Genomic DNA, 27,178 nt, shown 5'->3' on the forward strand with positions numbered 1-27,178 from the left:
GTGCTGAATCCTGTTAAATGACATGAGGGTCTCATGCCTATACACAAGGGTGTGTCATTGCTGTTGCTTGACCATGCATTGGTTTCTGTGGTCAGTGAATGATAAAAACAAAATTTACCATCCATTGATGGATGGGAAATCCGCCATGAGGCATTTGTTTTTAGAAACTGCTGCTCACAACCAATGTTGCAATGGAGTGTCTCCATCTGCTGGTGGTATTGGAAAGGCATTAGTGCTATGACAGGGTCTGAAGAAGAAGAAGAAGAAGAAGAAGACGGAAAAAAATATATATAAAAAGAAAAAGAGAGAGAGAGAGAGAGACTGACTTAGTGAGCGAGTGAGTGAGAGAGTGAGAGTGAGTGAGAGTGAATGAGTGAGTGAGTGATTGAGTGAGTGAGTGAGTGAGTGAGAACAAATGAGTTAAAGCAAGTGAGTGAGAGAGATCGAATGAATGAAAGTCTGAATGACAGAAAGAAAAAAGGATGAAGAAAGAAGCATGAAGAAAAAAAAATGTATATGGAGTTGCTGACATGAGTGCAATCTACAAAGCCGTTGAGGCTGATCCTCATGGGAGGATTATTGCACCAGGACCCTTAGCACTTTTAAAATGCCATTCAATGCCACGGGCTAGATGTAAACTGCAGATGACCATGTTGTGGTAGTTACCATGGATACCCAAGTGATGTGTGAGCTAACACATAGGCCCAACAGATTCCAAGAAGGCCAGAATCACCAGCGGCACCACCATCGATTGTCAGGTCACCCGGATTCAGCAAATACCAGAGTCCAAAATGATGCAGGTTTATACTGTTAATTTTCAGTTTATCGTTACAGTTGGTGTTATTCCATGTCGGAAGGGACGCAGCTACAGCCAGTGGGGTAACTAGAGACAGGCAGGCAGCTATGTGCAACAAAGGTAGGCGTGTTGTTTTCATATGCAGATCTGAAATATTGTCTTATATGCAAGAGGAGGAGTGATGGGGGTTCAGGCAAAAGCCAGGCTATGGATTGCATTGCTAAATGCTCCATCAGAGTGCAATGGTCGCCTGTCCTTTTTTTAAGTGATGATGTGGGTTTAGCCTGTGCTGTATGTATGTATGGGTGGCTGACTGCCACCCACCCAGAAAGTGTATGGGAGGCTGGTTGGCTGCCAGCCTTCCTTCCATTCCTATGAGTAATGTGAGTGCTCATGAAGGGGACATGGTTGGGTCCACCCCTTTCCCGGTTATCCCCTCTAGGCCTTTTGGCTTAGATCAAGTGTAAAAAAAGAAAGGATCTTGCGACAGATCGCATCCTGAGGCACGTTTTTTTTTGTGTGAATACTTGCACTTGGGTGACTTGTGAGCACATACTGATACATACGTTCCCTATCTGGGGACCATAAATTAAATGGATTTTTGAGAAAGGGAGCTGATTTGGAAGCTTGCTTCTGTCGCCCTATGCATTGACCCGATGTGGCAGTATCTTCGGGTAGTGAACAGTGCACCACCCCATTCCAGTGTTAAACAAGAAAGATTCTCATTTAATCCTCCGTGGGTGAGAATTTGAGTTTGAGAATTGGAGACCAAAATGATGAGTTGCACTGACTGGTTTATGAACGTCTATTCATTTAGCGTTTTAATGACCATGTTTGCACACTGATTGGTGTAAAAAAATAAAATAAAACTAAATAATAATAATCTAGCACACCTGTGCAGGTTTGACATGACATGACAGGTAGCTGTCTTGTGGGTGGTGCTGAATCCTGTTAAATGACATGAGGGTCTCATGCCTATACACAAGGGTGTGTCATTGCTGTTGCTTGACCATGCATTGGTTTCTGTGGTCAGTGAATGATAAAAACAAAATTTACCATCCATTGATGGATGGGAAATCCGCCATGAGGCATTTGTTTTTAGAAACTGCTGCTCACAACCAATGTTGCAATGGAGTGTCTCCATCTGCTGGTGGTATTGGAAAGGCATTAGTGCTATGACAGGGTCTGAAGAAGAAGAAGAAGAAGACGGAAAAAAATATATATAAAAAGAAAAAGAGAGAGAGAGAGAGAGACTGACTTAGTGAGCGAGTGAGTGAGAGAGTGAGAGTGAGTGAGAGTGAATGAGTGAGTGAGTGATTGAGTGAGTGAGTGAGTGAGTGAGAACAAATGAGTTAAAGCAAGTGAGTGAGAGAGATCGAATGAATGAAAGTCTGAATGACAGAAAGAAAAAAGGATGAAGAAAGAAGCATGAAGAAAAAAAAATGTATATGGAGTTGCTGACATGAGTGCAATCTACAAAGCCGTTGAGGCTGATCCTCATGGGAGGATTATTGCACCAGGACCCTTAGCACTTTTAAAATGCCATTCAATGCCACGGGCTAGATGTAAACTGCAGATGACCATGTTGTGGTAGTTACCATGGATACCCAAGTGATGTGTGAGCTAACACATAGGCCCAACAGATTCCAAGAAGGCCAGAATCACCAGCGGCACCACCATCGATTGTCAGGTCACCCGGATTCAGCAAATACCAGAGTCCAAAATGATGCAGGTTTATACTGTTAATTTTCAGTTTATCGTTACAGTTGGTGTTATTCCATGTCGGAAGGGACGCAGCTACAGCCAGTGGGGTAACTAGAGACAGGCAGGCAGCTATGTGCAACAAAGGTAGGCGTGTTGTTTTCATATGCAGATCTGAAATATTGTCTTATATGCAAGAGGAGGAGTGATGGGGGTTCAGGCAAAAGCCAGGCTATGGATTGCATTGCTAAATGCTCCATCAGAGTGCAATGGTCGCCTGTCCTTTTTTTAAGTGATGATGTGGGTTTAGCCTGTGCTGTATGTATGTATGGGTGGCTGACTGCCACCCACCCAGAAAGTGTATGGGAGGCTGGTTGGCTGCCAGCCTTCCTTCCATTCCTATGAGTAATGTGAGTGCTCATGAAGGGGACATGGTTGGGTCCACCCCTTTCCCGGTTATCCCCTCTAGGCCTTTTGGCTTAGATCAAGTGTAAAAAAAGAAAGGATCTTGCGACAGATCGCATCCTGAGGCACGTTTTTTTTTGTGTGAATACTTGCACTTGGGTGACTTGTGAGCACATACTGATACATACGTTCCCTATCTGGGGACCATAAATTAAATGGATTTTTGAGAAAGGGAGCTGATTTGGAAGCTTGCTTCTGTCGCCCTATGCATTGACCCGATGTGGCAGTATCTTCGGGTAGTGAACAGTGCACCACCCCATTCCAGTGTTAAACAAGAAAGATTCTCATTTAATCCTCCGTGGGTGAGAATTTGAGTTTGAGAATTGGAGACCAAAATGATGAGTTGCACTGACTGGTTTATGAACGTCTATTCATTTAGCGTTTTAATGACCATGTTTGCACACTGATTGGTGTAAAAAAATAAAATAAAACTAAATAATAATAATCTAGCACACCTGTGCAGGTTTGACATGACATGACAGGTAGCTGTCTTGTGGGTGGTGCTGAATCCTGTTAAATGACATGAGGGTCTCATGCCTATACACAAGGGTGTGTCATTGCTGTTGCTTGACCATGCATTGGTTTCTGTGGTCAGTGAATGATAAAAACAAAATTTACCATCCATTGATGGATGGGAAATCCGCCATGAGGCATTTGTTTTTAGAAACTGCTGCTCACAACCAATGTTGCAATGGAGTGTCTCCATCTGCTGGTGGTATTGGAAAGGCATTAGTGCTATGACAGGGTCTGAAGAAGAAGAAGAAGAAGAAGAAGAAGAAGAAGAAGACGGAAAAAAATATATATAAAAAGAAAAAGAGAGAGAGAGAGAGAGACTGACTTAGTGAGCGAGTGAGTGAGAGAGTGAGAGTGAGTGAGAGTGAATGAGTGAGTGAGTGATTGAGTGAGTGAGTGAGTGAGTGAGAACAAATGAGTTAAAGCAAGTGAGTGAGAGAGATCGAATGAATGAAAGTCTGAATGACAGAAAGAAAAAAGGATGAAGAAAGAAGCATGAAGAAAAAAAAATGTATATGGAGTTGCTGACATGAGTGCAATCTACAAAGCCGTTGAGGCTGATCCTCATGGGAGGATTATTGCACCAGGACCCTTAGCACTTTTAAAATGCCATTCAATGCCACGGGCTAGATGTAAACTGCAGATGACCATGTTGTGGTAGTTACCATGGATACCCAAGTGATGTGTGAGCTAACACATAGGCCCAACAGATTCCAAGAAGGCCAGAATCACCAGCGGCACCACCATCGATTGTCAGGTCACCCGGATTCAGCAAATACCAGAGTCCAAAATGATGCAGGTTTATACTGTTAATTTTCAGTTTATCGTTACAGTTGGTGTTATTCCATGTCGGAAGGGACGCAGCTACAGCCAGTGGGGTAACTAGAGACAGGCAGGCAGCTATGTGCAACAAAGGTAGGCGTGTTGTTTTCATATGCAGATCTGAAATATTGTCTTATATGCAAGAGGAGGAGTGATGGGGGTTCAGGCAAAAGCCAGGCTATGGATTGCATTGCTAAATGCTCCATCAGAGTGCAATGGTCGCCTGTCCTTTTTTTAAGTGATGATGTGGGTTTAGCCTGTGCTGTATGTATGTATGGGTGGCTGACTGCCACCCACCCAGAAAGTGTATGGGAGGCTGGTTGGCTGCCAGCCTTCCTTCCATTCCTATGAGTAATGTGAGTGCTCATGAAGGGGACATGGTTGGGTCCACCCCTTTCCCGGTTATCCCCTCTAGGCCTTTTGGCTTAGATCAAGTGTAAAAAAAGAAAGGATCTTGCGACAGATCGCATCCTGAGGCACGTTTTTTTTTGTGTGAATACTTGCACTTGGGTGACTTGTGAGCACATACTGATACATACGTTCCCTATCTGGGGACCATAAATTAAATGGATTTTTGAGAAAGGGAGCTGATTTGGAAGCTTGCTTCTGTCGCCCTATGCATTGACCCGATGTGGCAGTATCTTCGGGTAGTGAACAGTGCACCACCCCATTCCAGTGTTAAACAAGAAAGATTCTCATTTAATCCTCCGTGGGTGAGAATTTGAGTTTGAGAATTGGAGACCAAAATGATGAGTTGCACTGACTGGTTTATGAACGTCTATTCATTTAGCGTTTTAATGACCATGTTTGCACACTGATTGGTGTAAAAAAATAAAATAAAACTAAATAATAATAATCTAGCACACCTGTGCAGGTTTGACATGACATGACAGGTAGCTGTCTTGTGGGTGGTGCTGAATCCTGTTAAATGACATGAGGGTCTCATGCCTATACACAAGGGTGTGTCATTGCTGTTGCTTGACCATGCATTGGTTTCTGTGGTCAGTGAATGATAAAAACAAAATTTACCATCCATTGATGGATGGGAAATCCGCCATGAGGCATTTGTTTTTAGAAACTGCTGCTCACAACCAATGTTGCAATGGAGTGTCTCCATCTGCTGGTGGTATTGGAAAGGCATTAGTGCTATGACAGGGTCTGAAGAAGAAGAAGAAGAAGAAGAAGAAGAAGAAGACGGAAAAAAATATATATAAAAAGAAAAAGAGAGAGAGAGAGAGAGACTGACTTAGTGAGCGAGTGAGTGAGAGAGTGAGAGTGAGTGAGAGTGAATGAGTGAGTGAGTGATTGAGTGAGTGAGTGAGTGAGTGAGTGAGAACAAATGAGTTAAAGCAAGTGAGTGAGAGAGATCGAATGAATGAAAGTCTGAATGACAGAAAGAAAAAAGGATGAAGAAAGAAGCATGAAGAAAAAAAAATGTATATGGAGTTGCTGACATGAGTGCAATCTACAAAGCCGTTGAGGCTGATCCTCATGGGAGGATTATTGCACCAGGACCCTTAGCACTTTTAAAATGCCATTCAATGCCACGGGCTAGATGTAAACTGCAGATGACCATGTTGTGGTAGTTACCATGGATACCCAAGTGATGTGTGAGCTAACACATAGGCCCAACAGATTCCAAGAAGGCCAGAATCACCAGCGGCACCACCATCGATTGTCAGGTCACCCGGATTCAGCAAATACCAGAGTCCAAAATGATGCAGGTTTATACTGTTAATTTTCAGTTTATCGTTACAGTTGGTGTTATTCCATGTCGGAAGGGACGCAGCTACAGCCAGTGGGGTAACTAGAGACAGGCAGGCAGCTATGTGCAACAAAGGTAGGCGTGTTGTTTTCATATGCAGATCTGAAATATTGTCTTATATGCAAGAGGAGGAGTGATGGGGGTTCAGGCAAAAGCCAGGCTATGGATTGCATTGCTAAATGCTCCATCAGAGTGCAATGGTCGCCTGTCCTTTTTTTAAGTGATGATGTGGGTTTAGCCTGTGCTGTATGTATGTATGGGTGGCTGACTGCCACCCACCCAGAAAGTGTATGGGAGGCTGGTTGGCTGCCAGCCTTCCTTCCATTCCTATGAGTAATGTGAGTGCTCATGAAGGGGACATGGTTGGGTCCACCCCTTTCCCGGTTATCCCCTCTAGGCCTTTTGGCTTAGATCAAGTGTAAAAAAAGAAAGGATCTTGCGACAGATCGCATCCTGAGGCACGTTTTTTTTTTGTGTGAATACTTGCACTTGGGTGACTTGTGAGCACATACTGATACATACGTTCCCTATCTGGGGACCATAAATTAAATGGATTTTTGAGAAAGGGAGCTGATTTGGAAGCTTGCTTCTGTCGCCCTATGCATTGACCCGATGTGGCAGTATCTTCGGGTAGTGAACAGTGCACCACCCCATTCCAGTGTTAAACAAGAAAGATTCTCATTTAATCCTCCGTGGGTGAGAATTTGAGTTTGAGAATTGGAGACCAAAATGATGAGTTGCACTGACTGGTTTATGAACGTCTATTCATTTAGCGTTTTAATGACCATGTTTGCACACTGATTGGTGTAAAAAAATAAAATAAAACTAAATAATAATAATCTAGCACACCTGTGCAGGTTTGACATGACATGACAGGTAGCTGTCTTGTGGGTGGTGCTGAATCCTGTTAAATGACATGAGGGTCTCATGCCTATACACAAGGGTGTGTCATTGCTGTTGCTTGACCATGCATTGGTTTCTGTGGTCAGTGAATGATAAAAACAAAATTTACCATCCATTGATGGATGGGAAATCCGCCATGAGGCATTTGTTTTTAGAAACTGCTGCTCACAACCAATGTTGCAATGGAGTGTCTCCATCTGCTGGTGGTATTGGAAAGGCATTAGTGCTATGACAGGGTCTGAAGAAGAAGAAGAAGAAGAAGAAGAAGAAGAAGAAGACGGAAAAAAATATATATAAAAAGAAAAAGAGAGAGAGAGAGAGAGACTGACTTAGTGAGCGAGTGAGTGAGAGAGTGAGAGTGAGTGAGAGTGAATGAGTGAGTGAGTGATTGAGTGAGTGAGTGAGTGAGTGAGTGAGAACAAATGAGTTAAAGCAAGTGAGTGAGAGAGATCGAATGAATGAAAGTCTGAATGACAGAAAGAAAAAAGGATGAAGAAAGAAGCATGAAGAAAAAAAAATGTATATGGAGTTGCTGACATGAGTGCAATCTACAAAGCCGTTGAGGCTGATCCTCATGGGAGGATTATTGCACCAGGACCCTTAGCACTTTTAAAATGCCATTCAATGCCACGGGCTAGATGTAAACTGCAGATGACCATGTTGTGGTAGTTACCATGGATACCCAAGTGATGTGTGAGCTAACACATAGGCCCAACAGATTCCAAGAAGGCCAGAATCACCAGCGGCACCACCATCGATTGTCAGGTCACCCGGATTCAGCAAATACCAGAGTCCAAAATGATGCAGGTTTATACTGTTAATTTTCAGTTTATCGTTACAGTTGGTGTTATTCCATGTCGGAAGGGACGCAGCTACAGCCAGTGGGGTAACTAGAGACAGGCAGGCAGCTATGTGCAACAAAGGTAGGCGTGTTGTTTTCATATGCAGATCTGAAATATTGTCTTATATGCAAGAGGAGGAGTGATGGGGGTTCAGGCAAAAGCCAGGCTATGGATTGCATTGCTAAATGCTCCATCAGAGTGCAATGGTCGCCTGTCCTTTTTTTAAGTGATGATGTGGGTTTAGCCTGTGCTGTATGTATGTATGGGTGGCTGACTGCCACCCACCCAGAAAGTGTATGGGAGGCTGGTTGGCTGCCAGCCTTCCTTCCATTCCTATGAGTAATGTGAGTGCTCATGAAGGGGACATGGTTGGGTCCACCCCTTTCCCGGTTATCCCCTCTAGGCCTTTTGGCTTAGATCAAGTGTAAAAAAAGAAAGGATCTTGCGACAGATCGCATCCTGAGGCACGTTTTTTTTTGTGTGAATACTTGCACTTGGGTGACTTGTGAGCACATACTGATACATACGTTCCCTATCTGGGGACCATAAATTAAATGGATTTTTGAGAAAGGGAGCTGATTTGGAAGCTTGCTTCTGTCGCCCTATGCATTGACCCGATGTGGCAGTATCTTCGGGTAGTGAACAGTGCACCACCCCATTCCAGTGTTAAACAAGAAAGATTCTCATTTAATCCTCCGTGGGTGAGAATTTGAGTTTGAGAATTGGAGACCAAAATGATGAGTTGCACTGACTGGTTTATGAACGTCTATTCATTTAGCGTTTTAATGACCATGTTTGCACACTGATTGGTGTAAAAAAATAAAATAAAACTAAATAATAATAATCTAGCACACCTGTGCAGGTTTGACATGACATGACAGGTAGCTGTCTTGTGGGTGGTGCTGAATCCTGTTAAATGACATGAGGGTCTCATGCCTATACACAAGGGTGTGTCATTGCTGTTGCTTGACCATGCATTGGTTTCTGTGGTCAGTGAATGATAAAAACAAAATTTACCATCCATTGATGGATGGGAAATCCGCCATGAGGCATTTGTTTTTAGAAACTGCTGCTCACAACCAATGTTGCAATGGAGTGTCTCCATCTGCTGGTGGTATTGGAAAGGCATTAGTGCTATGACAGGGTCTGAAGAAGAAGAAGAAGAAGAAGAAGAAGAAGAAGAAGACGGAAAAAAATATATATAAAAAGAAAAAGAGAGAGAGAGAGAGAGACTGACTTAGTGAGCGAGTGAGTGAGAGAGTGAGAGTGAGTGAGAGTGAATGAGTGAGTGAGTGATTGAGTGAGTGAGTGAGTGAGAACAAATGAGTTAAAGCAAGTGAGTGAGAGAGATCGAATGAATGAAAGTCTGAATGACAGAAAGAAAAAAGGATGAAGAAAGAAGCATGAAGAAAAAAAAATGTATATGGAGTTGCTGACATGAGTGCAATCTACAAAGCCGTTGAGGCTGATCCTCATGGGAGGATTATTGCACCAGGACCCTTAGCACTTTTAAAATGCCATTCAATGCCACGGGCTAGATGTAAACTGCAGATGACCATGTTGTGGTAGTTACCATGGATACCCAAGTGATGTGTGAGCTAACACATAGGTCCAACAGATTCCAAGAAGGCCAGAATCACCAGCGGCACCACCATCGATTGTCAGGTCACCCGGATTCAGCAAATACCAGAGTCCAAAATGATGCAGGTTTATACTGTTAATTTTCAGTTTATCGTTACAGTTGGTGTTATTCCATGTCGGAAGGGACGCAGCTACAGCCAGTGGGGTAACTAGAGACAGGCAGGCAGCTATGTGCAACAAAGGTAGGCGTGTTGTTTTCATATGCAGATCTGAAATATTGTCTTATATGCAAGAGGAGGAGTGATGGGGGTTCAGGCAAAAGCCAGGCTATGGATTGCATTGCTAAATGCTCCATCAGAGTGCAATGGTCGCCTGTCCTTTTTTTAAGTGATGATGTGGGTTTAGCCTGTGCTGTATGTATGTATGGGTGGCTGACTGCCACCCACCCAGAAAGTGTATGGGAGGCTGGTTGGCTGCCAGCCTTCCTTCCATTCCTATGAGTAATGTGAGTGCTCATGAAGGGGACATGGTTGGGTCCACCCCTTTCCCGGTTATCCCCTCTAGGCCTTTTGGCTTAGATCAAGTGTAAAAAAAGAAAGGATCTTGCGACAGATCGCATCCTGAGGCACGTTTTTTTTTGTGTGAATACTTGCACTTGGGTGACTTGTGAGCACATACTGATACATACGTTCCCTATCTGGGGACCATAAATTAAATGGATTTTTGAGAAAGGGAGCTGATTTGGAAGCTTGCTTCTGTCGCCCTATGCATTGACCCGATGTGGCAGTATCTTCGGGTAGTGAACAGTGCACCACCCCATTCCAGTGTTAAACAAGAAAGATTCTCATTTAATCCTCCGTGGGTGAGAATTTGAGTTTGAGAATTGGAGACCAAAATGATGAGTTGCACTGACTGGTTTATGAACGTCTATTCATTTAGCGTTTTAATGACCATGTTTGCACACTGATTGGTGTAAAAAAATAAAATAAAACTAAATAATAATAATCTAGCACACCTGTGCAGGTTTGACATGACATGACAGGTAGCTGTCTTGTGGGTGGTGCTGAATCCTGTTAAATGACATGAGGGTCTCATGCCTATACACAAGGGTGTGTCATTGCTGTTGCTTGACCATGCATTGGTTTCTGTGGTCAGTGAATGATAAAAACAAAATTTACCATCCATTGATGGATGGGAAATCCGCCATGAGGCATTTGTTTTTAGAAACTGCTGCTCACAACCAATGTTGCAATGGAGTGTCTCCATCTGCTGGTGGTATTGGAAAGGCATTAGTGCTATGACAGGGTCTGAAGAAGAAGAAGAAGAAGAAGAAGACGGAAAAAAATATATATAAAAAGAAAAAGAGAGAGAGAGAGAGAGACTGACTTAGTGAGCGAGTGAGTGAGAGAGTGAGAGTGAGTGAGAGTGAATGAGTGAGTGAGTGATTGAGTGAGTGAGTGAGTGAGTGAGTGAGAACAAATGAGTTAAAGCAAGTGAGTGAGAGAGATCGAATGAATGAAAGTCTGAATGACAGAAAGAAAAAAGGATGAAGAAAGAAGCATGAAGAAAAAAAAATGTATATGGAGTTGCTGACATGAGTGCAATCTACAAAGCCGTTGAGGCTGATCCTCATGGGAGGATTATTGCACCAGGACCCTTAGCACTTTTAAAATGCCATTCAATGCCACGGGCTAGATGTAAACTGCAGATGACCATGTTGTGGTAGTTACCATGGATACCCAAGTGATGTGTGAGCTAACACATAGGCCCAACAGATTCCAAGAAGGCCAGAATCACCAGCGGCACCACCATCGATTGTCAGGTCACCCGGATTCAGCAAATACCAGAGTCCAAAATGATGCAGGTTTATACTGTTAATTTTCAGTTTATCGTTACAGTTGGTGTTATTCCATGTCGGAAGGGACGCAGCTACAGCCAGTGGGGTAACTAGAGACAGGCAGGCAGCTATGTGCAACAAAGGTAGGCGTGTTGTTTTCATATGCAGATCTGAAATATTGTCTTATATGCAAGAGGAGGAGTGATGGGGGTTCAGGCAAAAGCCAGGCTATGAATTGCATTGCTAAATGCTCCATCAGAGTGCAATGGTCGCCTGTCCTTTTTTTAAGTGATGATGTGGGTTTAGCCTGTGCTGTATGTATGTATGGGTGGCTGACTGCCACCCACCCAGAAAGTGTATGGGAGGCTGGTTGGCTGCCAGCCTTCCTTCCATTCCTATGAGTAATGTGAGTGCTCATGAAGGGGACATGGTTGGGTCCACCCCTTTCCCGGTTATCCCCTCTAGGCCTTTTGGCTTAGATCAAGTGTAAAAAAAAGAAAGGATCTTGCGACAGATCGCATCCTGAGGCACGTTTTTTTTTGTGTGAATACTTGCACTTGGGTGACTTGTGAGCACATACTGATACATACGTTCCCTATCTGGGGACCATAAATTAAATGGATTTTTGAGAAAGGGAGCTGATTTGGAAGCTTGCTTCTGTCGCCCTATGCATTGACCCGATGTGGCAGTATCTTCGGGTAGTGAACAGTGCACCACCCCATTCCAGTGTTAAACAAGAAAGATTCTCATTTAATCCTCCGTGGGTGAGAATTTGAGTTTGAGAATTGGAGACCAAAATGATGAGTTGCACTGACTGGTTTATGAACGTCTATTCATTTAGCGTTTTAATGACCATGTTTGCACACTGATTGGTGTAAAAAAATAAAATAAAACTAAATAATAATAATCTAGCACACCTGTGCAGGTTTGACATGACATGACAGGTAGCTGTCTTGTGGGTGGTGCTGAATCCTGTTAAATGACATGAGGGTCTTATGCCTATACACAAGGGTGTGTCATTGCTGTTGCTTGACCATGCATTGGTTTCTGTGGTCAGTGAATGATAAAAACAAAATTTACCATCCATTGATGGATGGGAAATCCGCCATGAGGCATTTGTTTTTAGAAACTGCTGCTCACAACCAATGTTGCAATGGAGTGTCTCCATCTGCTGGTGGTATTGGAAAGGCATTAGTGCTATGACAGGGTCTGAAGAAGAAGAAGAAGAAGAAGAAGAAGAAGACGGAAAAAAATATATATAAAAAGAAAAAGAGAGAGAGAGAGAGAGAGACTGACTTAGTGAGCGAGTGAGTGAGAGAGTGAGAGTGAGTGAGAGTGAATGAGTGAGTGAGTGATTGAGTGAGTGAGTGAGTGAGTGAGTGAGAACAAATGAGTTAAAGCAAGTGAGTGAGAGAGATCGAATGAATGAAAGTCTGAATGACAGAAAGAAAAAAGGATGAAGAAAGAAGCATGAAGAAAAAAAAATGTATATGGAGTTGCTGACATGAGTGCAATCTACAAAGCCGTTGAGGCTGATCCTCATGGGAGGATTATTGCACCAGGACCCTTAGCACTTTTAAAATGCCATTCAATGCCACGGGCTAGATGTAAACTGCAGATGACCATGTTGTGGTAGTTACCATGGATACCCAAGTGATGTGTGAGCTAACACATAGGCCCAACAGATTCCAAGAAGGCCAGAATCACCAGCGGCACCACCATCGATTGTCAGGTCACCCGGATTCAGCAAATACCAGAGTCCAAAATGATGCAGGTTTATACTGTTAATTTTCAGTTTATCGTTACAGTTGGTGTTATTCCATGTCGGAAGGGACGCAGCTACAGCCAGTGGGGTAACTAGAGACAGGCAGGCAGCTATGTGCAACAAAGGTAGGCGTGTTGTTTTCATATGCAGATCTGAAATATTGTCTTATATGCAAGAGGAGGAGTGATGGGGGTTCAGGCAAAAGCCAGGCTATGGATTGCATTGCTAAATGCTCCATCAGAGTGCAATGGTCGCCTGTCCTTTTTTTAAGTGATGATGTGGGTTTAGCCTGTGCTGTATGTATGTATGGGTGGCTGACTGCCACCCACCCAGAAAGTGTATGGGAGGCTGGTTGGCTGCCAGCCTTCCTTCCATTCCTATGAGTAATGTGAGTGCTCATGAAGGGGACATGGTTGGGTCCACCCCTTTCCCGGTTATCCCCTCTAGGCCTTTTGGCTTAGATCAAGTGTAAAAAAAGAAAGGATCTTGCGACAGATCGCATCCTGAGGCACGTTTTTTTTTGTGTGAATACTTGCACTTGGGTGACTTGTGAGCACATACTGATACATACGTTCCCTATCTGGGGACCATAAATTAAATGGATTTTTGAGAAAGGGAGCTGATTTGGAAGCTTGCTTCTGTCGCCCTATGCATTGACCCGATGTGGCAGTATCTTCGGGTAGTGAACAGTGCACCACCCCATTCCAGTGTTAAACAAGAAAGATTCTCATTTAATCCTCCGTGGGTGAGAATTTGAGTTTGAGAATTGGAGACCAAAATGATGAGTTGCACTGACTGGTTTATGAACGTCTATTCATTTAGCGTTTTAATGACCATGTTTGCACACTGATTGGTGTAAAAAAATAAAATAAAACTAAATAATAATAATCTAGCACACCTGTGCAGGTTTGACATGACATGACAGGTAGCTGTCTTGTGGGTGGTGCTGAATCCTGTTAAATGACATGAGGGTCTCATGCCTATACACAAGGGTGTGTCATTGCTGTTGCTTGACCATGCATTGGTTTCTGTGGTCAGTGAATGATAAAAACAAAATTTACCATCCATTGATGGATGGGAAATCCGCCATGAGGCATTTGTTTTTAGAAACTGCTGCTCACAACCAATGTTGCAATGGAGTGTCTCCATCTGCTGGTGGTATTGGAAAGGCATTAGTGCTATGACAGGGTCTGAAGAAGAAGAAGAAGAAGAAGAAGACGGAAAAAAATATATATAAAAAGAAAAAGAGAGAGAGAGAGAGAGACTGACTTAGTGAGCGAGTGAGTGAGAGAGTGAGAGTGAGTGAGAGTGAATGAGTGAGTGAGTGATTGAGTGAGTGAGTGAGTGAGAACAAATGAGTTAAAGCAAGTGAGTGAGAGAGATCGAATGAATGAAAGTCTGAATGACAGAAAGAAAAAAGGATGAAGAAAGAAGCATGAAGAAAAAAAAATGTATATGGAGTTGCTGACATGAGTGCAATCTACAAAGCCGTTGAGGCTGATCCTCATGGGAGGATTATTGCACCAGGACCCTTAGCACTTTTAAAATGCCATTCAATGCCACGGGCTAGATGTAAACTGCAGATGACCATGTTGTGGTAGTTACCATGGATACCCAAGTGATGTGTGAGCTAACACATAGGCCCAACAGATTCCAAGAAGGCCAGAATCACCAGCGGCACCACCATCGATTGTCAGGTCACCCGGATTCAGCAAATACCAGAGTCCAAAATGATGCAGGTTTATACTGTTAATTTTCAGTTTATCGTTACAGTTGGTGTTATTCCATGTCGGAAGGGACGCAGCTACAGCCAGTGGGGTAACTAGAGACAGGCAGGCAGCTATGTGCAACAAAGGTAGGCGTATTGTTTTCATATGCAGATCTGAAATATTGTCTTATATGCAAGAGGAGGAGTGATGGGGGTTCAGGCAAAAGCCAGGCTATGGATTGCATTGCTAAATGCTCCATCAGAGTGCAATGGTCGCCTGTCCTTTTTTTAAGTGATGATGTGGGTTTAGCCTGTGCTGTATGTATGTATGGGTGGCTGACTGCCACCCACCCAGAAAGTGTATGGGAGGCTGGTTGGCTGCCAGCCTTCCTTCCATTCCTATGAGTAATGTGAGTGCTCATGAAGGGGACATGGTTGGGTCCACCCCTTTCCCGGTTATCCCCTCTAGGCCTTTTGGCTTAGATCAAGTGTAAAAAAAGAAAGGATCTTGCGACAGATCGCATCCTGAGGCACGTTTTTTTTTGTGTGAATACTTGCACTTGGGTGACTTGTGAGCACATACTGATACATACGTTCCCTATCTGGGGACCATAAATTAAATGGATTTTTGAGAAAGGGAGCTGATTTGGAAGCTTGCTTCTGTCGCCCTATGCATTGACCCGATGTGGCAGTATCTTCGGGTAGTGAACAGTGCACCACCCCATTCCAGTGTTAAACAAGAAAGATTCTCATTTAATCCTCCGTGGGTGAGAATTTGAGTTTGAGAATTGGAGACCAAAATGATGAGTTGCACTGACTGGTTTATGAACGTCTATTCATTTAGCGTTTTAATGACCATGTTTGCACACTGATTGGTGTAAAAAAATAAAATAAAACTAAATAATAATAATCTAGCACACCTGTGCAGGTTTGACATGACATGACAGGTAGCTGTCTTGTGGGTGGTGCTGAATCCTGTTAAATGACATGAGGGTCTCATGCCTATACACAAGGGTGTGTCATTGCTGTTGCTTGACCATGCATTGGTTTCTGTGGTCAGTGAATGATAAAAACTAAATTTACCATCCATTGATGGATGGGAAATCCGCCATGAGGCATTTGTTTTTAGAAACTGCTGCTCACAACCAATGTTGCAATGGAGTGTCTCCATCTGCTGGTGGTATTGGAAAGGCATTAGTGCTATGACAGGGTCTGAAGAAGAAGAAGAAGAAGAAGAAGAAGAAGAAGAAGACGGAAAAAAATATATATAAAAAGAAAAAGAGAGAGAGAGAGAGAGACTGACTTAGTGAGCGAGTGAGTGAGAGAGTGAGAGTGAGTGAGAGTGAATGAGTGAGTGAGTGATTGAGTGAGTGAGTGAGTGAGTGAGAACAAATGAGTTAAAGCAAGTGAGTGAGAGAGATCGAATGAATGAAAGTCTGAATGACAGAAAGAAAAAAGGATGAAGAAAGAAGCATGAAGAAAAAAAAATGTATATGGAGTTGCTGACATGAGTGCAATCTACAAAGCCGTTGAGGCTGATCCTCATGGGAGGATTATTGCACCAGGACCCTTAGCACTTTTAAAATGCCATTCAATGCCACGGGCTAGATGTAAACTGCCAATGACCATGTTGTGGTAGTTACCATGGATACCCAAGTGATGTGTGAGCTAACACATAGGCCCAACAGATTCCAAGAAGGCCAGAATCACCAGCGGCACCACCATCGATTGTCAGGTCACCCGGATTCAGCAAATACCAGAGTCCAAAATGATGCAGGTTTATACTGTTAATTTTCAGTTTATCGTTACAGTTGGTGTTATTCCATGTCGGAAGGGACGCAGCTACAGCCAGTGGGGTAACTAGAGACAGGCAGGCAGCTATGTGCAACAAAGGTAGGCGTGTTGTTTTCATATGCAGATCTGAAATATTGTCTTATATGCAAGAGGAGGAGTGATGGGGGTTCAGGCAAAAGCCAGGCTATGGATTGCATTGCTAAATGCTCCATCAGAGTGCAATGGTCGCCTGTCCTTTTTTTAAGTGATGATGTGGGTTTAGCCTGTGCTGTATGTATGTATGGGTGGCTGACTGCCACCCACCCAGAAAGTGTATGGGAGGCTGGTTGGCTGCCAGCCTTCCTTCCATTCCTATGAGTAATGTGAGTGCTCATGAAGGGGACATGGTTGGGTCCACCCCTTTCCCGGTTATCCCCTCTAGGCCTTTTGGCTTAGATCAAGTGTAAAAAAAGAAAGGATCTTGCGACAGATCGCATCCTGAGGCACGTTTTTTTTTTGTGTGAATACTTGCACTTGGGTGACTTGTGAGCACATACTGATACATACGTTCCCTATCTGGGGACCATAAATTAAATGGATTTTTGAGAAAGGGAGCTGATTTGGAAGCTTGCTTCTGTCGCCCTATGCATTGACCCGATGTGGCAGTATCTTCGGGTAGTGAACAGTGCACCACCCCATTCCAGTGTTAAACAAGAAAGATTCTCATTTAATCCTCCGTGGGTGAGAATTTGAGTTTGAGAATTGGAGACCAAAATGATGAGTTGCACTGACTGGTTTATGAACGTCTATTCATTTAGCGTTTTAATGACCATGTTTGCACACTGATTGGTGTAAAAAAATAAAATAAAACTAAATAATAATAATCTAGCACACCTGTGCAGGTTTGACATGACATGACAGGTAGCTGTCTTGTGGGTGGTGCTGAATCCTGTTAAATGACATGAGGGTCTCATGCCTATACACAAGGGTGTGTCATTGCTGTTGCTTGACCATGCATTGGTTTCTGTGGTCAGTGAATGATAAAAACAAAATTTACCATCCATTGATGGATGGGAAATCCGCCATGAGGCATTTGTTTTTAGAAACTGCTGCTCACAACCAATGTTGCAATGGAGTGTCTCCATCTGCTGGTGGTATTGGAAAGGCATTAGTGCTATGACAGGGTCTGAAGAAGAAGAAGAAGAAGAAGAAGAAGAAGAAGACGGAAAAAAATATATATAAAAAGAAAAAGAGAGAGAGAGAGAGAGACTGACTTAGTGAGCGAGTGAGTGAGAGAGTGAGAGTGAGTGAGAGTGAATGAGTGAGTGAGTGATTGAGTGAGTGAGTGAGTGAGTGAGAACAAATGAGTTAAAGCAAGTGAGTGAGAGAGATCGAATGAATGAAAGTCTGAATGACAGAAAGAAAAAAGGATGAAGAAAGAAGCATGAAGAAAAAAAAATGTATATGGAGTTGCTGACATGAGTGCAATCTACAAAGCCGTTGAGGCTGATCCTCATGGGAGGATTATTGCACCAGGACCCTTAGCACTTTTAAAATGCCATTCAATGCCACGGGCTAGATGTAAACTGCAGATGACCATGTTGTGGTAGTTACCATGGATACCCAAGTGATGTGTGAGCTAACACATAGGCCCAACAGATTCCAAGAAGGCCAGAATCACCAGCGGCACCACCATCGATTGTCAGGTCACCCGGATTCAGCAAATACCAGAGTCCAAAATGATGCAGGTTTATACTGTTAATTTTCAGTTTATCGTTACAGTTGGTGTTATTCCATGTCGGAAGGGACGCAGCTACAGCCAGTGGGGTAACTAGAGACAGGCAGGCAGCTATGTGCAACAAAGGTAGGCGTGTTGTTTTCATATGCAGATCTGAAATATTGTCTTATATGCAAGAGGAGGAGTGATGGGGGTTCAGGCAAAAGCCAGGCTATGGATTGCATTGCTAAATGCTCCATCAGAGTGCAATGGTCGCCTGTCCTTTTTTTAAGTGATGATGTGGGTTTAGCCTGTGCTGTATGTATGTATGGGTGGCTGACTGCCACCCACCCAGAAAGTGTATGGGAGGCTGGTTGGCTGCCAGCCTTCCTTCCATTCCTATGAGTAATGTGAGTGCTCATGAAGGGGACATGGTTGGGTCCACCCCTTTCCCGGTTATCCCCTCTAGGCCTTTTGGCTTAGATCAAGTGTAAAAAAAGAAAGGATCTTGCGACAGATCGCATCCTGAGGCACGTTTTTTTTTGTGTGAATACTTGCACTTGGGTGACTTGTGAGCACATACTGATACATACGTTCCCTATCTGGGGACCATAAATTAAATGGATTTTTGAGAAAGGGAGCTGATTTGGAAGCTTGCTTCTGTCGCCCTATGCATTGACCCGATGTGGCAGTATCTTCGGGTAGTGAACAGTGCACCACCCCATTCCAGTGTTAAACAAGAAAGATTCTCATTTAATCCTCCGTGGGTGAGAATTTGAGTTTGAGAATTGGAGACCAAAATGATGAGTTGCACTGACTGGTTTATGAACGTCTATTCATTTAGCGTTTTAATGACCATGTTTGCACACTGATTGGTGTAAAAAAATAAAATAAAACTAAATAATAATAATCTAGCACACCTGTGCAGGTTTGACATGACATGACAGGTAGCTGTCTTGTGGGTGGTGCTGAATCCTGTTAAATGACATGAGGGTCTCATGCCTATACACAAGGGTGTGTCATTGCTGTTGCTTGACCATGCATTGGTTTCTGTGGTCAGTGAATGATAAAAACAAAATTTACCATCCATTGATGGATGGGAAATCCGCCATGAGGCATTTGTTTTTAGAAACTGCTGCTCACAACCAATGTTGCAATGGAGTGTCTCCATCTGCTGGTGGTATTGGAAAGGCATTAGTGCTATGACAGGGTCTGAAGAAGAAGAAGAAGAAGAAGAAGAAGAAGACGGAAAAAAATATATATAAAAAGAAAAAGAGAGAGAGAGAGAGAGACTGACTTAGTGAGCGAGTGAGTGAGAGAGTGAGAGTGAGTGAGAGTGAATGAGTGAGTGAGTGATTGAGTGAGTGAGTGAGTGAGAACAAATGAGTTAAAGCAAGTGAGTGAGAGAGATCGAATGAATGAAAGTCTGAATGACAGAAAGAAAAAAGGATGAAGAAAGAAGCATGAAGAAAAAAAAATGTATATGGAGTTGCTGACATGAGTGCAATCTACAAAGCCGTTGAGGCTGATCCTCATGGGAGGATTATTGCACCAGGACCCTTAGCACTTTTAAAATGCCATTCAATGCCACGGGCTAGATGTAAACTGCAGATGACCATGTTGTGGTAGTTACCATGGATACCCAAGTGATGTGTGAGCTAACACATAGGCCCAACAGATTCCAAGAAGGCCAGAATCACCAGCGGCACCACCATCGATTGTCAGGTCACCCGGATTCAGCAAATACCAGAGTCCAAAATGATGCAGGTTTATACTGTTAATTTTCAGTTTATCGTTACAGTTGGTGTTATTCCATGTCGGAAGGGACGCAGCTACAGCCAGTGGGGTAACTAGAGACAGGCAGGCAGCTATGTGCAACAAAGGTAGGCGTATTGTTTTCATATGCAGATCTGAAATATTGTCTTATATGCAAGAGGAGGAGTGATGGGGGTTCAGGCAAAAGCCAGGCTATGGATTGCATTGCTAAATGCTCCATCAGAGTGCAATGGTCGCCTGTCCTTTTTTTAAGTGATGATGTGGGTTTAGCCTGTGCTGTATGTATGGGTGGCTGACTGCCACCCACCCAGAAAGTGTATGGGAGGCTGGTTGGCTGCCAGCCTTCCTTCCATTCCTATGAGTAATGTGAGTGCTCATGAAGGGGACATGGTTGGGTCCACCCCTTTCCCGGTTATCCCCTCTAGGCCTTTTGGCTTAGATCAAGTGTAAAAAAAGAAAGGATCTTGCGACAGATCGCATCCTGAGGCACGTTTTTTTTTGTGTGAATACTTGCACTTGGGTGACTTGTGAGCACATACTGATACATACGTTCCCTATCTGGGGACCATAAATTAAATGGATTTTTGAGAAAGGGAGCTGATTTGGAAGCTTGCTTCTGTCGCCCTATGCATTGACCCGATGTGGCAGTATCTTCGGGTAGTGAACAGTGCACCACCCCATTCCAGTGTTAAACAAGAAAGATTCTCATTTAATCCTCCGTGGGTGAGAATTTGAGTTTGAGAATTGGAGACCAAAATGATGAGTTGCACTGACTGGTTTATGAACGTCTATTCATTTAGCGTTTTAATGACCATGTTTGCACACTGATTGGTGTAAAAAAATAAAATAAAACTAAATAATAATAATCTAGCACACCTGTGCAGGTTTGACATGACATGACAGGTAGCTGTCTTGTGGGTGGTGCTGAATCCTGTTAAATGACATGAGGGTCTCATGCCTATACACAAGGGTGTGTCATTGCTGTTGCTTGACCATGCATTGGTTTCTGTGGTCAGTGAATGATAAAAACAAAATTTACCATCCATTGATGGATGGGAAATCCGCCATGAGGCATTTGTTTTTAGAAACTGCTGCTCACAACCAATGTTGCAATGGAGTGTCTCCATCTGCTGGTGGTATTGGAAAGGCATTAGTGCTATGACAGGGTCTGAAGAAGAAGAAGAAGAAGAAGAAGACGGAAAAAAATATATATAAAAAGAAAAAGAGAGAGAGAGAGAGAGAGACTGACTTAGTGAGCGAGTGAGTGAGAGAGTGAGAGTGAGTGAGAGTGAATGAGTGAGTGAGTGATTGAGTGAGTGAGTGAGTGAGTGAGTGAGAACAAATGAGTTAAAGCAAGTGAGTGAGAGAGATCGAATGAATGAAAGTCTGAATGACAGAAAGAAAAAAGGATGAAGAAAGAAGCATGAAGAAAAAAAAATGTATATGGAGTTGCTGACATGAGTGCAATCTACAAAGCCGTTGAGGCTGATCCTCATGGGAGGATTATTGCACCAGGACCCTTAGCACTTTTAAAATGCCATTCAATGCCACGGGCTAGATGTAAACTGCCAATGACCATGTTGTGGTAGTTACCATGGATACCCAAGTGATGTGTGAGCTAACACATAGGCCCAACAGATTCCAAGAAGGCCAGAATCACCAGCGGCACCACCATCGATTGTCAGGTCACCCGGATTCAGCAAATACCAGAGTCCAAAATGATGCAGGTTTATACTGTTAATTTTCAGTTTATCGTTACAGTTGGTGTTATTCCATGTCGGAAGGGACGCAGCTACAGCCAGTGGGGTAACTAGAGACAGGCAGGCAGCTATGTGCAACAAAGGTAGGCGTGTTGTTTTCATATGCAGATCTGAAATATTGTCTTATATGCAAGAGGAGGAGTGATGGGGGTTCAGGCAAAAGCCAGGCTATGGATTGCATTGCTAAATGCTCCATCAGAGTGCAATGGTCGCCTGTCCTTTTTTTAAGTGATGATGTGGGTTTAGCCTGTGCTGTATGTATGTATGGGTGGCTGACTGCCACCCACCCAGAAAGTGTATGGGAGGCTGGTTGGCTGCCAGCCTTCCTTCCATTCCTATGAGTAATGTGAGTGCTCATGAAGGGGACATGGTTGGGTCCACCCCTTTCCCGGTTATCCCCTCTAGGCCTTTTGGCTTAGATCAAGTGTAAAAAAAGAAAGGATCTTGCGACAGATCGCATCCTGAGGCACGTTTTTTTTTTGTGTGAATACTTGCACTTGGGTGACTTGTGAGCACATACTGATACATACGTTCCCTATCTGGGGACCATAAATTAAATGGATTTTTGAGAAAGGGAGCTGATTTGGAAGCTTGCTTCTGTCGCCCTATGCATTGACCCGATGTGGCAGTATCTTCGGGTAGTGAACAGTGCACCACCCCATTCCAGTGTTAAACAAGAAAGATTCTCATTTAATCCTCCGTGGGTGAGAATTTGAGTTTGAGAATTGGAGACCAAAATGATGAGTTGCACTGACTGGTTTATGAACGTCTATTCATTTAGCGTTTTAATGACCATGTTTGCACACTGATTGGTGTAAAAAAATAAAATAAAACTAAATAATAATAATCTAGCACACCTGTGCAGGTTTGACATGACATGACAGGTAGCTGTCTTGTGGGTGGTGCTGAATCCTGTTAAATGACATGAGGGTCTCATGCCTATACACAAGGGTGTGTCATTGCTGTTGCTTGACCATGCATTGGTTTCTGTGGTCAGTGAATGATAAAAACAAAATTTACCATCCATTGATGGATGGGAAATCCGCCATGAGGCATTTGTTTTTAGAAACTGCTGCTCACAACCAATGTTGCAATGGAGTGTCTCCATCTGCTGGTGGTATTGGAAAGGCATTAGTGCTATGACAGGGTCTGAAGAAGAAGAAGAAGAAGAAGAAGAAGAAGAAGAAGACGGAAAAAAATATATATAAAAAGAAAAAGAGAGAGAGAGAGAGAGACTGACTTAGTGAGCGAGTGAGTGAGAGAGTGAGAGTGAGTGAGAGTGAATGAGTGAGTGAGTGATTGAGTGAGTGAGTGAGTGAGTGAGAACAAATGAGTTAAAGCAAGTGAGTGAGAGAGATCGAATGAATGAAAGTCTGAATGACAGAAAGAAAAAAGGATGAAGAAAGAAGCATGAAGAAAAAAAAATGTATATGGAGTTGCTGACATGAGTGCAATCTACAAAGCCGTTGAGGCTGATCCTCATGGGAGGATTATTGCACCAGGACCCTTAGCACTTTTAAAATGCCATTCAATGCCACGGGCTAGATGTAAACTGCAGATGACCATGTTGTGGTAGTTACCATGGATACCCAAGTGATGTGTGAGCTAACACATAGGCCCAACAGATTCCAAGAAGGCCAGAATCACCAGCGGCACCACCATCGATTGTCAGGTCACCCGGATTCAGCAAATACCAGAGTCCAAAATGATGCAGGTTTATACTGTTAATTTTCAGTTTATCGTTACAGTTGGTGTTATTCCATGTCGGAAGGGACGCAGCTACAGCCAGTGGGGTAACTAGAGACAGGCAGGCAGCTATGTGCAACAAAGGTAGGCGTGTTGTTTTCATATGCAGATCTGAAATATTGTCTTATATGCAAGAGGAGGAGTGATGGGGGTTCAGGCAAAAGCCAGGCTATGGATTGCATTGCTAAATGCTCCATCAGAGTGCAATGGTCGCCTGTCCTTTTTTTAAGTGATGATGTGGGTTTAGCCTGTGCTGTATGTATGTATGGGTGGCTGACTGCCACCCACCCAGAAAGTGTATGGGAGGCTGGTTGGCTGCCAGCCTTCCTTCCATTCCTATGAGTAATGTGAGTGCTCATGAAGGGGACATGGTTGGGTCCACCCCTTTCCCGGTTATCCCCTCTAGGCCTTTTGGCTTAGATCAAGTGTAAAAAAAGAAAGGATCTTGCGACAGATCGCATCCTGAGGCACGTTTTTTTTTTTTGTGTGAATACTTGCACTTGGGTGACTTGTGAGCACATACTGATACATACGTTCCCTATCTGGGGACCATAAATTAAATGGATTTTTGAGAAAGGGAGCTGATTTGGAAGCTTGCTTCTGTCGCCCTATGCATTGACCCGATGTGGCAGTATCTTCGGGTAGTGAACAGTGCACCACCCCATTCCAGTGTTAAACAAGAAAGATTCTCATTTAATCCTCCGTGGGTGAGAATTTGAGTTTGAGAATTGGAGACCAAAATGATGAGTTGCACTGACTGGTTTATGAACGTCTATTCATTTAGCGTTTTAATGACCATGTTTGCACACTGATTGGTGTAAAAAAATAAAATAAAACTAAATAATAATAATCTAGCACACCTGTGCAGGTTTGACATGACAGGTAGCTGTCTTGTGGGTGGTGCTGAATCCTGTTAAATGACATGAGGGTCTCATGCCTATACACAAGGGTGTGTCATTGCTGTTGCTTGACCATGCATTGGTTTCTGTGGTCAGTGAATGATAAAAACAAAATTTACCATCCATTGATGGATGGGAAATCCGCCATGAGGCATTTGTTTTTAGAAACTGCTGCTCACAACCAATGTTGCAATGGAGTGTCTCCATCTGCTGGTGGTATTGGAAAGGCATTAGTGCTATGACAGGGTCTGAAGAAGAAGAAGAAGAAGAAGAAGAAGAAGAAGAAGACGGAAAAAAATATATATAAAAAGAAAAAGAGAGAGAGAGAGAGAGACTGACTTAGTGAGCGAGTGAGTGAGAGAGTGAGAGTGAGTGAGAGTGAATGAGTGAGTGAGTGATTGAGTGAGTGAGTGAGTGAGTGAGAACAAATGAGTTAAAGCAAGTGAGTGAGAGAGATCGAATGAATGAAAGTCTGAATGACAGAAAGAAAAAAGGATGAAGAAAGAAGCATGAAGAAAAAAAAATGTATATGGAGTTGCTGACATGAGTGCAATCTACAAAGCCGTTGAGGCTGATCCTCATGGGAGGATTATTGCACCAGGACCCTTAGCACTTTTAAAATGCCATTCAATGCCACGGGCTAGATGTAAACTGCAGATGACCATGTTGTGGTAGTTACCATGGATACCCAAGTGATGTGTGAGCTAACACATAGGCCCAACAGATTCCAAGAAGGCCAGAATCACCAGCGGCACCACCATCGATTGTCAGGTCACCCGGATTCAGCAAATACCAGAGTCCAAAATGATGCAGGTTTATACTGTTAATTTTCAGTTTATCGTTACAGTTGGTGTTATTCCATGTCGGAAGGGACGCAGCTACAGCCAGTGGGGTAACTAGAGACAGGCAGGCAGCTATGTGCAACAAAGGTAGGCGTGTTGTTTTCATATGCAGATCTGAAATATTGTCTTATATGCAAGAGGAGGAGTGATGGGGGTTCAGGCAAAAGCCAGGCTATGGATTGCATTGCTAAATGCTCCATCAGAGTGCAATGGTCGCCTGTCCTTTTTTTAAGTGATGATGTGGGTTTAGCCTGTGCTGTATGTATGTATGGGTGGCTGACTGCCACCCACCCAGAAAGTGTATGGGAGGCTGGTTGGCTGCCAGCCTTCCTTCCATTCCTATGAGTAATGTGAGTGCTCATGAAGGGGACATGGTTGGGTCCACCCCTTTCCCGGTTATCCCCTCTAGGCCTTTTGGCTTAGATCAAGTGTAAAAAAAGAAAGGATCTTGCGACAGATCGCATCCTGAGGCACGTTTTTTTTTGTGTGAATACTTGCACTTGGGTGACTTGTGAGCACATACTGATACATACGTTCCCTATCTGGGGACCATAAATTTAATGGATTTTTGAGAAAGGGAGCTGATTTGGAAGCTTGCTTCTGTCGCCCTATGCATTGACCCGATGTGGCAGTATCTTCGGGTAGTGAACAGTGCACCACCCCATTCCAGTGTTAAACAAGAAAGATTCTCATTTAATCCTCCGTGGGTGAGAATTTGAGTTTGAGAATTGGAGACCAAAATGATGAGTTGCACTGACTGGTTTATGAACGTCTATTCATTTAGCGTTTTAATGACCATGTTTGCACACTGATTGGTGTAAAAAAATAAAATAAAACTAAATAATAATAATCTAGCACACCTGTGCAGGTTTGACATGACATGACAGGTAGCTGTCTTGTGGGTGGTGCTGAATCCTGTTAAATGACATGAGGGTCTCATGCCTATACACAAGGGTGTGTCATTGCTGTTGCTTGACCATGCATTGGTTTCTGTGGTCAGTGAATGATAAAAACAAAATTTACCATCCATTGATGGATGGGAAATCCGCCATGAGGCATTTGTTTTTAGAAACTGCTGCTCACAACCAATGTTGCAATGGAGTGTCTCCATCTGCTGGTGGTATTGGAAAGGCATTAGTGCTATGACAGGGTCTGAAGAAGAAGAAGAAGAAGAAGAAGAAGAAGACGGAAAAAAATATATATAAAAAGAAAAAGAGAGAGAGAGAGAGAGACTGACTTAGTGAGCGAGTGAGTGAGAGAGTGAGAGTGAGTGAGAGTGAATGAGTGAGTGAGTGATTGAGTGAGTGAGTGAGTGAGTGAGAACAAATGAGTTAAAGCAAGTGAGTGAGAGAGATCGAATGAATGAAAGTCTGAATGACAGAAAGAAAAAAGGATGAAGAAAGAAGCATGAAGAAAAAAAAATGTATATGGAGTTGCTGACATGAGTGCAATCTACAAAGCCGTTGAGGCTGATCCTCATGGGAGGATTATTGCACCAGGACCCTTAGCACTTTTAAAATGCCATTCAATGCCACGGGCTAGATGTAAACTGCAGATGACCATGTTGTGGTAGTTACCATGGATACCCAAGTGATGTGTGAGCTAACACATAGGCCCAACAGATTCCAAGAAGGCCAGAATCACCAGCGGCACCACCATCGATTGTCAGGTCACCACCCGGATTCAGCAAATACCAGAGTCCAAAATGATGCAGGTTTATACTGTTAATTTTCAGTTTATCGTTACAGTTGGTGTTATTCCATGTCGGAAGGGACGCAGCTACAGCCAGTGGGGTAACTAGAGACAGGCAGGCAGCTATGTGCAACAAAGGTAGGCGTGTTGTTTTCATATGCAGATCTGAAATATTGTCTTATATGCAAGAGGAGGAGTGATGGGGGTTCAGGCAAAAGCCAGGCTATGGATTGCATTGCTAAATGCTCCATCAGAGTGCAATGGTCGCCTGTCCT

General features: G+C 43.4%; 15 pseudogenes; all 15 read left to right on the forward strand.

Moving 5' to 3' along the window:
* The first annotated feature begins 1,227 nt into the window (after positions 1–1,227).
* On the forward strand, positions 1,228–1,491 carry LOC130286484 (U2 spliceosomal RNA; annotated as a pseudogene).
* A 1,464-nt stretch (positions 1,492–2,955) lies between these two features.
* On the forward strand, positions 2,956–3,219 carry LOC130286485 (U2 spliceosomal RNA; annotated as a pseudogene).
* Positions 3,220–4,701: 1,482 nt separating this feature from the next.
* LOC130286486 (U2 spliceosomal RNA) lies at positions 4,702–4,965 on the forward strand (annotated as a pseudogene).
* Positions 4,966–6,448: 1,483 nt separating this feature from the next.
* On the forward strand, positions 6,449–6,713 carry LOC130287993 (U2 spliceosomal RNA; annotated as a pseudogene).
* Positions 6,714–8,199: 1,486 nt separating this feature from the next.
* Positions 8,200–8,463, forward strand: LOC130286487 (U2 spliceosomal RNA; annotated as a pseudogene).
* A 1,478-nt stretch (positions 8,464–9,941) lies between these two features.
* Positions 9,942–10,205, forward strand: LOC130286488 (U2 spliceosomal RNA; annotated as a pseudogene).
* A 1,474-nt stretch (positions 10,206–11,679) lies between these two features.
* LOC130288561 (U2 spliceosomal RNA) lies at positions 11,680–11,944 on the forward strand (annotated as a pseudogene).
* Positions 11,945–13,426: 1,482 nt separating this feature from the next.
* LOC130286489 (U2 spliceosomal RNA) lies at positions 13,427–13,690 on the forward strand (annotated as a pseudogene).
* Positions 13,691–15,156: 1,466 nt separating this feature from the next.
* Positions 15,157–15,420, forward strand: LOC130286490 (U2 spliceosomal RNA; annotated as a pseudogene).
* Positions 15,421–16,902: 1,482 nt separating this feature from the next.
* LOC130287994 (U2 spliceosomal RNA) lies at positions 16,903–17,167 on the forward strand (annotated as a pseudogene).
* Positions 17,168–18,646: 1,479 nt separating this feature from the next.
* On the forward strand, positions 18,647–18,910 carry LOC130286491 (U2 spliceosomal RNA; annotated as a pseudogene).
* Positions 18,911–20,378: 1,468 nt separating this feature from the next.
* On the forward strand, positions 20,379–20,642 carry LOC130286493 (U2 spliceosomal RNA; annotated as a pseudogene).
* A 1,476-nt stretch (positions 20,643–22,118) lies between these two features.
* Positions 22,119–22,383, forward strand: LOC130287995 (U2 spliceosomal RNA; annotated as a pseudogene).
* A 1,482-nt stretch (positions 22,384–23,865) lies between these two features.
* On the forward strand, positions 23,866–24,132 carry LOC130288444 (U2 spliceosomal RNA; annotated as a pseudogene).
* A 1,477-nt stretch (positions 24,133–25,609) lies between these two features.
* On the forward strand, positions 25,610–25,873 carry LOC130289525 (U2 spliceosomal RNA; annotated as a pseudogene).
* Positions 25,874–27,178: the final 1,305 nt, after the last annotated feature.

This window comes from Hyla sarda, chromosome 8, assembly GCF_029499605.1.
Source record: "Hyla sarda isolate aHylSar1 chromosome 8, aHylSar1.hap1, whole genome shotgun sequence".
NCBI lineage: Eukaryota > Metazoa > Chordata > Amphibia > Anura > Hylidae > Hyla > Hyla sarda.